The sequence below is a fragment of the Rhipicephalus sanguineus genome, chromosome 2 (genome assembly GCF_013339695.2).
Source record: "Rhipicephalus sanguineus isolate Rsan-2018 chromosome 2, BIME_Rsan_1.4, whole genome shotgun sequence".
In the NCBI taxonomy this organism is placed as follows: Eukaryota; Metazoa; Arthropoda; class Arachnida; order Ixodida; family Ixodidae; genus Rhipicephalus; species Rhipicephalus sanguineus.
In genome coordinates, this window is record NC_051177.1 from 204,327,485 (window position 1) to 204,343,961 (window position 16,477).

The 16,477-nt window shown below is 45.2% G+C and overlaps 1 protein-coding gene across 3 annotated transcripts in view; it reads right to left on the minus strand.

Moving 5' to 3' along the window:
• LOC119384009 (uncharacterized) overlaps positions 1 to 16,239 on the minus strand; it is a 51,239-nt gene extending 35,000 nt beyond the window's left edge. For all 3 annotated transcript variants that reach the window (XM_037652290.2, XM_037652291.2, XM_037652292.2), the window contains exons 1-2: positions 16,107 to 16,239; positions 3,259 to 3,427 (exon numbers count right to left, since the gene is read on the minus strand). The gene's annotated coding sequence lies outside the window, so the exon portion shown is untranslated. The remainder of the gene's footprint in view (positions 1 to 3,258; positions 3,428 to 16,106) is intronic.
• Positions 16,240 to 16,477: the final 238 nt, after the last annotated feature.

A 16,477-nucleotide genomic window follows, 5' to 3' on the forward strand; every position in this document is an offset into this window, starting at 1 on the left:
CCCTGCTGAGATCTTTATGCTGGAGGAGGCATATCCACAACTCCTCTCACCAGCTGTGGTAGCACGAGCCACAAGAGACGATCCGGTATTGAGCCATGTTGTCCTATCTGTGTTGAAAGGAGAAAGCCTCCCAGCGGGACCAGAGTGGAAACCCTTCAGTGCCAGAAGTGCGGAACTCAGTCTCCATGAAGGCTGTCTACTATGGGGATCAAGAGTCGTGATTCCGAAAAAATTGCTGGCCCAGGTACTTGGTGTGCTCCATGCCAGCCACCCAGGTATTGAGAAGAGCAAGGTGATCGCCAGGAGCCATGTCTGGTGGCCAGGCATTGACAATGACATCGCAAACAGTGTGAAGAGCTGCGCTACGTGCCAGGCTCAACATAGAGCTGCCCAGCCAGTGCAGCAGACACCCTGGCCTTTTCCACAGCGACCCTGGTCTAGGCTTCACATTGATTTCGGGGGACCATTTCTAGGGCATACCTTCTTGGTTATAGTGGACGCCTTCTCGAAATGGATAGAAGTCTTCCCTGTGTCTTCCACATCAGCAGACGCTACCATTTCCGCCTTGAGAATGGCATTCGCCCAGCAAGGCCTCCCTGACATCATAGTTTCGGACAATGGTCCTGCTTTTACCAGTGCACAGTACCTGGACTTCTTGACTCGAAATGGAATACGTCGCATGCTGGTACGGCCGTATCACCCTGTGTCCAACGGTGCCGCAGAGTGTCAAAAACAGACTGTCAAAAACAAACTCAAGAAATCTGGGACGCACAACTTCCAAACACAACTGTCCCGGTTCTTATTCCACTACAGGACTACACCTCACGAAGTAACGGGTCGGCCACCGTGCGAACTCCTGACAGGGAGAGCCTTCAAGACACCGTTGGATGTCTTGCGGCCAAGCCTGCAGACGTCGGTACTTGTAAGGCAACTTAAGCAGAAGTTGTATGCCGACAGAGGATCCCGGCCAGCTCCTTTATTGCAACCAGGAGACAGCGTGTATGCGCGAAACTTTCGACAGGGAGCACCATGGGTGAGGGCCAGTGTTGTCGACGTCACCCCGCCGTCGGCCCGCGTCATTCTCAACGATAGGTCTATATGGCACCAACACGGTGACCACTTGCGTCTTGCCCAGACAGGGCCACCGGGTACACCTGAAACGGATGCACTTCACCATGCTAGTGCTGCGGCCATACCACAATGGGAACAGCCTCCTCTCCTTGAATCAACTGTTCCGGACATGCCGGAGCAAGAGGCTGTCGAGCCGTCTACAAGTTCGCCTGAGAGGGCCTGTGCCATAAACACTGGCATTACTGCAAGCAACAGTGGTGTTCGTGTGGGGAGTGACTCTTCCGTGGCTGCGCCTTGCACACCAGTGTTGCGATGCAGCAACAGGTCGAGGAAACCAGTGCTTAGGTACTCCCCGTAGTTATTCTTCTTAAGAGGGGAGGAGTGTCACAATGTAATAACTAACATGCAGTGCCCTCGCGCGGCTCTGTTGCTTTGTGTGTTGTGGCGTCACGCCTGAGGTCTGAAAGATGGGGACGCGGGAAAATAAAGAGTCAGTTTTGTTTGGGCTCTCGTAGCGCTATGTCTTATTTTTGCTATCTAGTCTCCGGCTATCTCCCGGCCATCTGCACATGCATCACTATACTGGGCAAACTACACATTTTACAGCGAAAGCTGTTATGAGATCATTTCACCGGCCGTGTTTGGCGCCGTAGTTGTCCGCCGCCGGTGTCCGTAACCAGTATCGCTCGAAATAAGAAAAAAAACGAAATAAGAAAAAAATTCCAGGATGGAACGAGGTTCGAACCTGGGCCCTCTGCGTGGGAGCCCAGCATTCAACCTCTGAGCCATGCCGGTGCTTGAAACTGCTTTGCAAAAAGGTCCTATACAGTCTTCATGTCGGGAAGGAACCACATTAGCATATGCAATATAGCGTGGTAGAAGAGTAAAATAAGCACCAAGCGTCGCACAACGCGAATTCTGTAACCAGGCATCACACAATGCGAATTGCGCAACGAGTAGGTTGTTGAATGCTTCCAACCCCACAAAGGACTCTGCCATAATTCTTCATCGTCATCAGGCACAGCATCAACAAAGTGCGCAAAATACCTCACATGGGTTTAGCAGGTACCAACGCTCTCCGTAGAATGACGAAAAATGGCACAGTGCCTGCTACTTTAATTCTCAAAAACTACAATGATTTATAGCGTAGTGGGTTCCTCGCAAGTGCACTTGTATTGGTTGCCAAGGAAGCCCATAAGCGCATGACCCATTTTCTCGGGGTCTCAGTAAAGTTCTTTGCCCCCCCCCCCCCCCGGTCTCTCTCCCACGTCAACGTATGTTATACAGCACGACGGGAGAGGGAAATAGCGATCGGGCGTCACCCAATGCAAAAAACACAACTGCTGGGCCGTTTAAAGATTCCAACCCATTACAAAGTGCTAAGCCATAATTCTTCATCGTCATCAGTCGTCATGTCAACAAAGTGCACATAATGCCTTACAGACGTGTAGCTGGTGCCTCGCTTCTCCGCAGAATGACGAATAATGTCTCAGTAGGTGCTTCCCTACTTCACAAAAATTGTGATTTATGGTGTAGTGGGTACCTTTCTAGTGTACTTGTATTGTAGCCCCAAGAGAGCTTACAACGGGCTCTAGAAACGCCGCTCTTCCAGCTTTCGCTGTGACTGTGCTGCGGTTTCAGCGCAGGCCTGGCGTTTTTTTTTGGTTGCAAATTGCTAGCTAAACATTATTTACTTCTCCTTTTTAATATCAAACACTCAGAAGAATTCTCTAATAAAAGAAATTGCTCTGAATAATTGAACTTATACCGAAAATGTGACCCTGAAGAGTTATAATTTCGGGAGTGCTCTCGTCTGATAAATGCGTAGGTCCACTGAAAAATATATAGGCACATAACGTTGTGCTATACCACTTTCCACACAGCATCACAGAGAAGCTTCAGTCTGGGAAACTGCACACAAGCTGCGTGTGAGTTGCGCGCTAAAGAGAAAGCAGCTCCAAATTCACAACGCTGTTGCAAACAATGTTGCTTTAGTTTTATTGTTTCAAATATGTCTGTGTCTCAGCCCAGATAATCACAAACAGTGTCACTTTCAGAGACGTTAGCACCTCGGCCCAGACAATCGAAACGACTGAAGTTATGTAGACTGTTCTGTCAATCATTTCCACACTTCTTTAACCACATGTTCACTAAGCTTTCCAAGATTAAAGTGAGATTATTTCTTACAATATTGCAGTGCAGGGGCAGCCGTATGCGAGTGCAAGTGAATGGCGAGCTAAGAGACCGCAGCTCTTTGATGAGGACATCACGTGCAGGCAGATTCGGGTGGAGTGGAGAGAGGTGGGCTGCATACGCCGGAATGGTGTTCCACTCACTGGAAGCCTCCATGCTGCATCTGAACATGATAAGAGGAACAAAGAACCAGAGCTTAGGGGCTCACAAGACTGAATCTGAAGTTGCTGAAGTTGCAGCAAAGAAAACAAAGAAATTGTCGTGTTGGGGTACAGTTGAGAATGATGAAACAAAACACATACACATGAGGGTGCTTTTTGTGATGCTTTGTTTTTACATTTTTGTATCCTTGCTTATGTCTCTCTCAACTGCCCCCCAAAAACCATGTTTAGCAAACTACACCTACTTGCAAGAAGTAGTTTTAACACATCAAAGCATACATCTGACAATGTTGATAGCACTTTCGTTAACGGTTTGGGATGAATTTTCAAGCATACACCTTTGAACACCGTGGTTACTGACTCACTGCGAAGAAATCATCTCAGATAGCGAAAATGTCAAGACATTTGCGACACTGCTCAGAGCCCGTTTAACTACTGTATTTTCCAAGCTATACTCTGCATAATATACAAGTCTAAAAGTTCAAATTTCATGGGGAAGAAGCTATACATAAGATAAGATGTGCACTTGAAAACAACACTTTTAAATTTTTCCCCGGTGAACATCGCATTGTGAAATCAGCTCCGCAATGAACATCAATGTACGTGAGCAATGCTTACGGCTAACACTGGGATAGTGAGTATGAAACAAACTGCTGCTTGTGATCCTTATAGCGAATGTTTTTTCAGTGCTTGAACTTGTCACAAGATGTGTGAAAAATTGTGGCACAATGTGAAATGGACTCGTACGTTACTGCATATATGCGCAAAACACAACAACAGTTGTGATGTGCAAGAAGTGATTCTAAAGTCAATGAAGACAGGAAAGAGCTGTTTGTCAAATTTTACACACTTGACTTCTGTCCTAGCAGCCCCAACGAGAGTGGTTCCGACGGCTTCTAGAAGTGACTACAACATGCACGTCAATAGTGGAATAAGATTTTTTATATATATAGGTAGACACTATATTATTTCCTTGGTTATACTGTTTTCATGCTTTTCAGAAGTTGTTTACAGTCTGAGTTCATCTCTGTTACCCATAAAAGTGCAAGCTACAGTGAACACATGTTCCAAGAATGTTAGTATGAAAGGGACAACCATCCGCTTGGAGCACGAAGCCACAAGGAAAGCCATACGGATTTTTCATAACGGAAAGCCTCCTAGTTGAAGAGAAATCGAACCCGGGACCAATGCGTTTGTGCTACTAACGGGTGGTTGTCAATTATCCCTTTCATAACCCTTCCGCCACCTTGCAAGATTCCGCAGAACTCATTTGCGAGAATGTTGGTAATTTCAGACCTATCGCAATTAAACTTGAACTCAACTTCTGTGCTCTCGGCTAACTTGTACAGGGTCGACCACATCTAAGGTAAACACCTCATTAGTATTCAAGCCGGTCAAACTAGACTGTTTATTGTACTTTACGAGGGAAATGCCCATTATATAATGCCCAATCTTGGTGTCAATTAAACACAATATTAATTTTCAGAATTATGTACAAAACATTAGCCTTTATAAGGTCTTGAATACTAATGAGTTGTTCACCTCAGATGTGGACGACCCTGTACATAATGAAATACATATAACTTACTTCCAGCAGTCACTTACCTATCTTGGTATTTTTGTTATAGACATACTACTTTCTTTTGACTCTGTAATCGACAATGTAAGGCAATTACATTTTTTTCTGCAATCATTTATGTGTAGCTGTTCATTTATTCGCAAGACAACCTTTCAACAGGAGACGCCGCATTTAGCTTTTTTATTTGGCACTAGCTCGCTACCTCTGTTCCTGCTTGGTGACTTGAATATTCCTAATGTAACGAAAGAGTGCGATTCACCAAGCATGAATCTTTCATCCATACTCGCAGAAGAGTTCCTAGATTGCTGTGGCGTTTTCTCTTTTTTACAACTTGTCAAAGAACCTACGAGAACATTTTCTGCTGCCCTCGATTTAATATTCACAACTCATCCCGATCTTGCTTACAATGTAACTGTATTACAAGGCTTGAGTGACCATTCCATCGTAACTTTCAAACTCAAACTGTCGCGGCCTAAATACAAAGATAAACTTAAAACCATCCGTGACTTCAAACACGCCAATTTTGATGTAATAAACAGCGAACTGTCAGATTTTGTTGACACATTTCTGGTAAAATTTGACAGTCGTTGCATTCAAGGCAGCTGGAATTTATTTGTAAACAAGGCTAAAGTCTTACTTTACAAATATGTACCAATTCCCTCCATAACCTCAAATAAATTGGCACCATGGTATACTAATCACAGAAAACGCTTGTCAAATAAAAAGAAACGCCTCTACAGATCAGGCAAACATTGTCCTTGTGCTAGCTAATCATTGGAACACGCATAAACCAGTTTCAGATGAATATATCGCTACACTTCGCAGAGCAAAATAAATCTTTTAAAAAACAAACGCCTTCCATGCTTCGAACTGATACTAAAAAATTCCGGCGCATCACCAATCCAAGAGATGATAACAATATAAGCCTCATAGATGACGCAGGAAATTTTATACCCTCTGAACAGTGCGCATCTGTCCTTAACGATGTTTTTGTTTCCAATTTTTCATCATTGACCAGTGTTTTACCACCGATCATGCAGTGTCGCAATCCCTTACCTATCCACTGATACTAATAGATCCAAGTGGCGTAGAGTGCCTAATCAATAAATTAAAGCTTTTTTCTCCACCTGGCTGCAACACAATTAGCCTGAAGTTTCTGAAGAGCACAAGTGTTTACAGTTCTATCATACCAACCAAAATCTTTAAACAATCGCTTGACACGAGTTCTATCCCGGCCAAATGGAAGAGAGGGAAGGTGATTACACTATAAATCAGATAACAAGCATCCTCCGTTCAATTACCAACCCATTTCACTCACCAGCATTCTATGTAAACTTCTGGGGCATGTCTCATTTTCTAATCTTGCTAACTATTTCGAATCTAACTCCTTTTTCACGCACTCTCAGCACGGCTTTCACAAATCTTATTTATGCAAAACAACTAACGTCATTTACACACCATTTGCATGCCATTCTTGATCGTTCTTTTGCACACTGCATATTTCTAGATTTCTCAAAAGCATTTCATAAAGTCTCGCATAGTCTACTAATGCACAAATTACGCAAGCTTAACATAGATCCCCAACTTCTCATTTGGCTTGAATCATTCCCATCCAGTCATTCTATGTCTCTGCTAACAATTTTGACTAACCCTCCAGTCCGGTTAGCTCGGGCATTCCACAAGGCTCTGTTCTGGGGCGGCTTTTATTTCTAATTTATATTAATAACTTCCCTTCCTGTGTTTCATCTAATATTCATCTTTTCACTGACTGCGCAATATTTTGAGAAAAAACTTATAACAATGATGCAGCCATTCTTCAATCTGACCTTAGCGTTATCAGTGTGTGGTGTAACACATAGCAGATGGAACTAAACATAACCAAATGCAAAGCAATGCGTGTTACCAGGCGTACTAACACTCCTCCAGCCTATAATATTGATAACACCCCTCTAGATTGTGTTTTTATCTGACAAATATCTTGGTGTCCACATTTCATCTGACCATACCTGGAACATGCACACTGCATACCTAACAAGCAATGTTAACAGATCACTGGGCTATCTCCGACGAAATTTTTCACGTGCACCACAATCCCTCAAAATAATTCTCTACAAAACACCTATTTGGCCTAAACTAGAATATGCAGCCTCAGTTTGGGAACCCAGTCAGCACAAATTAATTGATTTAGTAGAAAAGATTCAAAACAATTCCACACGATTCATTTCATCTAACTGTAACAGGACCGCTAGCATCAGTTTAATGAAGACTAATCTAGAATTACCATCTTTAGCTTCACGACGCAAGAACACGCACCTCTCTCTCTTTCATAGGATATATCATCACCCCATTTTACGACGCAAACTCCTTTTGGCACCACTTTACACCTCATCTCGCAATGATCACCAACACAAAGTCGGCATTCCATCTTGTAAATCCTCCTCTTTCCTTCATTCATTTGTACCACACACACAGGTGATGAGTGGAATCACCTTCCTGCAAGTGTTGTCACCATCAAGGATACTAACCAAATTAAAGAAGCTGTATGCAATATCAATTTCTAAGTAAAACACTGCACGGGCCGTAATTCTCGGCCCGGGCACAGCCCGAGCCTGGAAGTCGAAGTTTACCTGCCCGAACCCGGTCCGGTGACTCAAAACGAGACCCGGGCCCGGCCCGAACCCGAGAAAAAAATTTCACCTACCCGGCCCGGCCAGGCCCGGCCCGATTGCAGATCGGGCCCAACAGGGCCCCGAGCCAGTAACCTAGGTGGTGTTGCCCGAACATGGAATCTACAACAAGGACTTTTAAATGGCAAATACCTACGCTTTGTTGGCGCATGCATTGCTAACAATTGTACTTTAATGTACGGTAATTGCATGTAAAAAGGGGTGGTGGTGGTGGCCTCTTATTACACCCAAAAAAAGAGGGGACCAGTACTGGCTGCGCTCGCTTAGAGGAGGTCGGCGGGGATCCCTTGGGATACCGCAGCCTCCACTGCGCGCTGGATGAACCGGCGTTGGTCTTCTGGCTCGGAGGCACACAGGAGGAACTCCCACGAATCTGGGGTGTTTGTGTTGTCTGTGTTGTGGTGTGTGCACGTCGACACAGAGGGGCTCATGGAGAAAACAGTTGAGTGGACATACTGGGTACGATGAACGTTCGTTTGGCAGTGGTATACTGTACCTATTTTTTCTGCAAATACACTGGGGATCATGAAGGGCGTTTTGTAGCAGATACCGTAGCAAGGAAAGTGATTTGCAGCACAAGTTCAGTTTCAATAGGGAGCGCAACAACAACAGAGGAGGCAGAGAACAAAATGCTCACTTCACTTTGTTTTTATTCCACTCTGTATTGAAATTTATAGCATGCTCTAACCACAAAGTCAATTGTGCATCCTTCAGGATATGTAGCACCTGTCTTCAGCATTGTAGCACCTTGCCACAGCAAGATAAACAGAGGGAAAAAAGCCAAATTTGTGACCTTTGTTGTGAATAGACTAATCTAGGTAAAAATATGGAACCGCATGCACCACGTGTATGCGTATAAGTAGCCGAAAGGAAGAAAAAAACTATTTGTGATAGCATTTTTTTCATATACCACACCACTGTTAGTATACACAGTCTATAAGTTTCTTGTGGCATAGTTTATAGTTTACTTCAGCACATGTTATTGTGCGAAAAATCAAAGTATCAAGAGACTCCAGCTTTAAACACACCATGCGCTGTTGCGTAACATATCCTGCTGCACTAAAGCTTCTTGCATTGCTTGCGCTAGCCGCAGGGGCACACAACATCTGCCTTGCGAACTGCTAAGGCGTCGGCAGTCATTGTTCTTAACTTCCACCACTGGAGCAAATCCAGGATGTCTTTGTGGACCTCTGCAGAACGAGCATAGCTGTCCAGCCCATCCCTTCATTTATCTCACTTCTGAACGTTGTGCCACTCTTCAATATCATCTATGAAAGTCCTCTTTGAGGGCTTCTCCTTGCAGTTTTCAGCAGTATATGTTATTCACGGTTTGCACCGTGCTCTTTTTTTTCCATAATATATCATGCCTTCCCATCTATGTTGCACTGGTAAAAGGTGGCCATAGGGCTGACGCGTTGGAGTTTTGAGTACTGTGGCGGAGCCTGGTGGCGTGCGCCGAAGTTGCTTGGGTAGTCAAAAATGGACGCCGACCGGCGAGTTACGCAGTTCTCAGTTGCTTTAAGCGTTTTACTTAATTTTGCGCCTAGTTTTCAGGCTCAAAAAGTGCTTAAAACGTACGCAGGAACTTGTCCGCTATGCCTGCAGAGTCTGACATGTTTGACGAGCGATCCCTGCTTCAACAAACCGTGCCGAAAGCAGGTGGTCTGGGCGACGGCTCTGAGCAGCGCGCAGTCCCGAAGCGCGGTCGCCGCCGTTATTGTTGCGTGGTTAATTGCCTCGAACATGGGGGTAAGGATCCTAATGTGCGGTTTTACTGGTTCCCCTGAAAGCCGTACGAAGTGGAGCGACGGAACCGCTGGATACGTGCCGTCCGAAGCGTGAAGTGAGTACGCGAGCAAAACGTGGTTTGCAACGTAACATGCTGATTACTTTTCGTACGCGCGTGCACGCGTTTATATATGTATATATTCCCTGTGTGCAGTCCAGACGGCACGCCGTGGCTGCCGACGGCGATCACGAGCATATGCAGCCGGCATTTTGTGCGAAACGAGAAAAACGATGCCATGAATCACCCTGCGTATGTGCCTACGATTTTTCCGGCAGCTTACAGCCGGCCGCTTCAGCGGCCGGCTGTACACATTGCGCGCCGTCGCTTCTCGACCGCCACCGCATGTTGACAGAATTTGACGAATTCCCTAGAAGCAAATGTTGAAAATTACGACCGTGCATGGGGGAAAAAGTGTGTTTGCGACTGAATGCGGCAGAAAACGGCACACGACGCGAATGCGCTCATTCGGGCCGCCGACGGCTAGCCTTCGTCACTGCACCTTTCTTGATTCCGTTTCGTCGTGTAATGCAAATCATGTCGGCTTTCTTAACAGCAATCTTTTCGTTTATGCACTGTCGTTAATCGCGCGAGCATGCCTCGTAAAACTTAACTCGAGTTCAACGTCGTATGAGATTCACTGCACTTGCGAGTTGCAGCGCGCCAAAATGGTTCCTTCAATCTCCTGCACGTCGTAAACATACTTGACGTTGACGAGCTTTTTGCGTTTACGCAGATTGCTTGGCCTGAAGAACTCAGCCACGCCATGCTGGCCGAGATCCAAAGCGCAGCACAACCGACAGCGGCGGCTCCATTGCGCATCTGAGCTTAGTGCTGCATGCGGCCGCCTGTCTGACTACTCGAAACGAAAGAACTTGTCGTAGGGGGCGCTTTTTAGCACCGTTTTCGCTGCGCCGCCTGGGCAGCCAGTCAGGCTTATCGGACTACTAGGGTAGGAATGGCAGGAGGTGGACGAAGCGATTTCGATATATTTTCGGGGTTCATTCCAGTTTGGTAATAAAGGCGCGACAAAGCTTCTCGACACTTACTCATTCGATGCATATGGTTCGAGGTTAGTGGACATCACTCGGAATGGAATTCGTCACTGTCCTTTTTTCAAGCCAGATATTTGGTCAAGGAAATATACTTTGTCCCACGCCTTGTTTAATGGACCTATACTATCCCTGCATATTCCAACGTTGTTGTGGCAGTATCATGTAGCTCTCGCACTATATAGCGCACTATATAGGGCCTCAAACACGAGGCCCCCAGCCCTCACATGACTGTCTCCATCCCATTTTTTTTTAAATTTCCGTCCACCTCGAATCTATCAAGTGGCCGTCGTGCGCTCTGTAGCTCATTAGCTCCAAAGTGATGCTTTTATATGCTTTAGATTCATGTCCTTAAAGGGACACTAAAGGTAAATAACAATTTATGTCAGAGTGAAAGCCCAATGTATGACAACTTCTAAAACAGCAATATTATCAACAGCAGTGCCCTACTTACCGAGAAATTAAGCTAAATCTATCACATGATGAGCGTCACGAGTGGGACATTTTAGAAGTGATCCCGATGACGTATGGAAGTCGGCCTACAATAAATCACTAGTAATCAAACTAGCAGCAGTAAAAAAGGAACATTCCGAGCATCAAAAGACGTAATAAAATGCTGTTTGTTCGTTTCCACTTGATTCATGGAAAACAAAACCTCCGTGGCGTGCCATGGGGAACGGCGCGCGTGGTTCAAAGGTTCCGTTTTCGCCGAACTGCGCCTCGCCCGTCTCAGTGGTAGTTTCGGGATCGCGTACTGCCGTGCGTGTTTTGCGCGCTCGTGAAAGTCGCTCTGACAGAAAGTTCGACAAAATGCCACATGCGTGTGATATTGCCGGATGCCCGAATGGTGCACAACGCCAGTGCTGCAGCAAGGAAACCGGTGTGTCTTTTCACTGGGTGCCGCGGAATGAACCCTTACGCTCGAAGTGGCTTAGTGTCATGCCATTGCGCCAGTGTGCTAAACAGTCAAAACCTCTGCGTGTGTGCTCGCTGCACTTTCTTACTGAGGATTACGAGACCAACCGCAACTTGGTGAAGGCTTTGAATGTGCCCATCCGAGCAAGTCTTTGCTCTTTGCCGCAGCGCCGTTGTTGCTACTATGGGTCCCGCTACTTCCGCTCGGCTGCTACTAGTGTCGGCGGCCACGCAGTAAAAGCGGGCAACGTTGGGCATGGCAGCAGTGACGTATGAAAGTCGTATTTTCAGGCGGGAGATTTGAAGCGCGCTAACGCGATGCGGACCACTAAAAACGTGATTTTATTTCAAAATAAGCACTTCTTTGGCACAAAAGCAGCACTACGAGGTTTCTGGACCGCTATTTCAACAATCAACGTCGACTTAATATTTGCCTTCAGTGTCCCTTTAAGCATCGATAGCAAAACATTCGTGTCGATTCGGCACCGTTTTTGAGAGCCATACTATCAATGTTGTAGGCTTAGCAAGGGGAAATCCTGGAATCTTGAAGGACATAGATTACGTCTTTTTTTAGTTGTCTTTATTCTCCATAGATGGTGCCACTTGACGCTGGCAGCAGCTATGGCACACGTTATCCGGTATGGCGCTACGCCTTCGCATTACCGGAATACCAGAGAGACTAAAAAACGCTAATGGCCCGGCCCGGCCAGGCACAGGGGCTGTAGTGAAGTCGCATGGATGAAATTGACAATAGACACTCCGCTTTGCCCATGCCATAAAACTGAAGGGCGCACACGGCGCCTCGCCGTCGCAGTGACCGCTGCCCAAGGACGCTGGCACCCGATCCTGGTGTTTGCACGGTGGTCCCCTCGAGGACCATCGAGACAGAAAGCTCTAAGAACCCTGCTGCGGAATACAGTCTTCGTCGCATCCGGTTGGAAGGACGGGTCTTCTTTTCTTCGAGGCGTCGGTTAAGAAAATGGGTGTAAGCACTTTACGACGCCCGGGGCCTGATCAGCATAAGTAGGGGTGTCACAGTAGTGCAAGAGCTATTATACATTAAACATTGTAGCAGAAACAATCGAACATGATTGTCACAGTCAGCAATAACATTTTCATGTGATAATGTATATCATCATTCCATCTTTGACTTGCAAATCTTTATGAGATCAGCAGAAAATGAAAGGTGCAATTCTTGGTACTAACCCTAACGTTAGCATACTGTTTGCTGCAGTCTATGCCATCAGTGTTATATTTGCTCGTTAGTTTGGCAGCTCGTTTTCTCCACAATGAGTCGGTGCTTTTCATGCTTTCCTAATGCCCCCTCACGAGAAAGAAAGAAACACTACAATAAGACAAGGGCTGTTGTCAAATGTACGCATTTGCATTAATCATCCTTCCTGAGCCGATGTGCCTGTATCTCTGTCATAGAGCAGAACACTGCGGCTGATAGTCCCAAGTTGGCATGCTGCTTTGAATGAATCATAACTTCCTCTTAAAGGGGTACTGACACGAATATTTCCAGTTGTTTTTTTGCGTCAAATGAAAGGTCAAGCCCTGAAGAGCATAGAAAAGGTAGTGCTAAGTGCGAGTGCGCCCTGAAAAAGTAATTACAGCATGTTTTTAAAAGCTAGTTTCGGTTCCTACTGTACCCTGACGTCACAACACGGTATGAACTTCTCGTCACGTGATCGTACAATATATAGTGCAGTTTCCACGGCTGCTCCACACCGTGGCTCCGTTGGTGACGCACAAGCGGTCATTTTGGAAATTTTGATGACACACAAGCGGCCATCTTGGAAGTTTTGGCACCTAACGTCATCCCAACTAGCCAGACTGCTGCGCGAAGTCACCAGAATTTGTACTGTAGCCTGACGTCAAGCTGGTGTCGATGTCAGTCGGTGCGCCATGGAAAAATTGACTTTAATATCAAATTAAAATATCTTATCAACATTTGCTGAACTTCACACTTGCTCAGAGCTGTCTCTGCATACAGGAGATTTGTATGGCAGAGTAAACTCACCTTCGAAAAAAGGTGTCAGTACCTTTTTAAAGGGTCACTAAAGAGCAAAACGATTTTTCTCATATTAGTAAAGTACTCTTTCACGATACCAAAAACACCACGCTTGCGGCGAGAAGAAGCTCAGTAAGCAAGAAAACATGCAAAAACAAACTGTGGGTGGCGGCGCCACCTTGAAGTTTCCGCACCATTCGCCATGACGTCACATGTTTTAACGGCGCTTACTAAGACTACGTAGTTAGTAATCGATAAAAATGAAGTATGTTGTCCTCTGAGGGGGCCGTAGACTTAACATACCAAGTTTGGGGTTAATTTTGTTGAGCCAATGGCGCTAAAATACAATAAATACACTTTGAAATCCGTGACGTCATGCGGGGAGATTTAGGCGTGAAATTTAAAAATGAAACTTTGAACTTGATTTTCTCCTCTATTAATAAACCTATCATGGCATAATTAGAGTTCTCAGAGCACAATTTATTGATCTAAACTGGTTCCTTGTTTCTCTTTAGTGTCCCTTTAATTGTATGACTCATTGCTCATGTGATGGGGACAGAGTGAAAATATTTGAAGCATTATGCAAGATGATTATGCGCTACTCATACAGATTCCACCTTGAACCTGCGTCTTTGCTTAAATGTGCAAGAACTTTAAATATTGCTTTATGCTTTCTATGGCTACGTTGTTCAAGCACGTTTGCCGCCACTAAAAATGAAGAGTACACACCCTTTCAGCATTACATGCCCAAAGTGTACATGCCAAGATTACACCACAAAATATAAAGCAACAATGAAAACATTAATAATTAAGATGACCCAGGCATATTAGCAATGGGATTTGCAAAATAGCCATTTGCACATTTCCTTAAACAAAAGCATGCTAAGAAGTATGAACAAACATTAACAACTTAAAATTTATGTGAATTGTCAAAAACGATGCTACTTAAAATGATCTGTTTATTTCAATCATTATAGTTGACCTAGTTTTTCTGTTATGCAATGTCTCAATATGTCTTTGTTATGAAAAATCACATTTCTATTTTTATGTACAGTTGTTTCCTGCTGCCTCTGTTTTTTTTGTTTTTAGGGGTGATCAAGCTGCCTTTACACAGCTTTTTCCCCCCATCATACCCAAACGCTAATGCACATTCTTCTTTTACTATGTGCTTAAATAAAGTCCATGTCACATACGACGGAATGTATTATCTGCTTTTGTTGCACTTTTCTTCAAGGTGCCTCTGCAAGGTGTCTCCCATAAGTAGCTGCTGCAGTTGAGTAGCTGAACGTTATATTGGGAACCTGGTTTTCTCTTTGCACAGCCCTTATCCCCTGTTGTTGTGCTGTTTCGTACTAAGAAATTTCATGAAGAGGAACACCAGGGGTCCTCTGTTTCCAATCCGACCAGCAGTGTGTCATACAGCAGCACGCCATTGGGTGGTCAACGAAGCTGTCTTCTACTTGACGCGATGGCCACAAGTGCTAACAAAGACAACTATAAGTAAACAGATGCAGCAACATGCCATTCAGTAACCCTACGTAGGTGGCACTGCACATTGTTGGAATTCAATGTGGTAAGAGTTGTAGATGGATCATTGGACTGGCATAAAAAGTACAAGGGAGGCTATGGACTGGTAGAATCTGCCTCTAATGGACAATATTGTGTGGCTTGAGGCACCCACTGTGCACAAACTGAAACAATGGCGATTCTCGCCAGCTGGTGGATCGCATCTGATGTCGACATGAATTGGGCTACTCAACAGATGTGAATTGCTTCTGTGGATCTGGCGAAGATACCCATCATTGAACAGTGTGCCACTTTGATGAAATGCGTCAACGAACCCAGCCATTCTCTTATATCGGCCAGTTGAGCTAAATATGCTGGTGCTTTAGGGTCGGCTAGGCGCGCGCTTGTCGGTCCTGCTTGTGGTACTTTTCGGACTACCAGTGTGGTTTGCACCATTTGAGTGGTGCAAAGTCCCTCTCCCTGAGGCTGAAAATCTTAAAATCCCCATTTGACAGCCTTCCTTGAATGAAGCTTGCGTAGGTAAACTTCAAATGTTGATCACCACAATGACCTATTTGGTGTGCCTCCCTCAATAAGCGCCCATTTCAGCTTTCACCCCACTCCCTCCTCCTCCCCTTTGCCGGTAGTCGCCATCCGGGTAGCCCGCCTCGGTAATAAGTTAATGCTACGCCTCTGATTCTTAATCTGTTTTGTTGCTGCATGTATTCAACAGTCAATAGCGCTCCTGAAAGGGATAACGACACCACAATGCTTTCCAAATGCCTTATGTCCGCCGACTAGGTGTCAACATACAACCAGTAAGGTGACTTCGTAAAAAAAAATTAAACAAGCATTCTGAACGGCCCTAGAAAGAGTGTCCTGTACCGAATATGAACGCGGCAATAAGGAAAGCAGCTGATTCAATCGAGCACTTCTGCAATTCAATCGAGCACTCCTGCAGTATACATATGCAGCAACCAGTCTACTGAACGGTTCCTGCATAGAATTCAGACCCCACTACCGCCACTGTAGATCGTAATATGAATACACTTGTAACAAGCTCCAGTCGGGAAAAAGACGAAATACGTGCAATCTCTTCCAAGCAGAGTGCAAGTGCTACAGAAGATAAAATGTTTACTCACCAAGAGACTCAGGCGCGGTGTGTTAGATTCTGCTGAAGAACACTAATAAGCCGGGAACATGAAATATTTGGTTCAGAAAATCTGCGAACCATCTCTGTGTTTGCATGGTCTGGCGCCAGTAGGCTTGGTTGTGTCTTGGCTTGTTTCTGTGTCTAGCAGGCAGTTGTTACTAAAGTTAATCTGAATTTCGTTCTTTATTTTTATTGCATGACACTTTCACTCTCGGATGATACCCAATATTTGGCGTCCACAGCATGTTTTTGATCCCGACGCTCGCTTCTGGCGCGAACATTAGCAGCAAAGTGGCCTCTGAGATTAACTTTTTGAAGATGGTTTTTTCCTGTGCCTCTTCCACCAAAACTCAATACTAG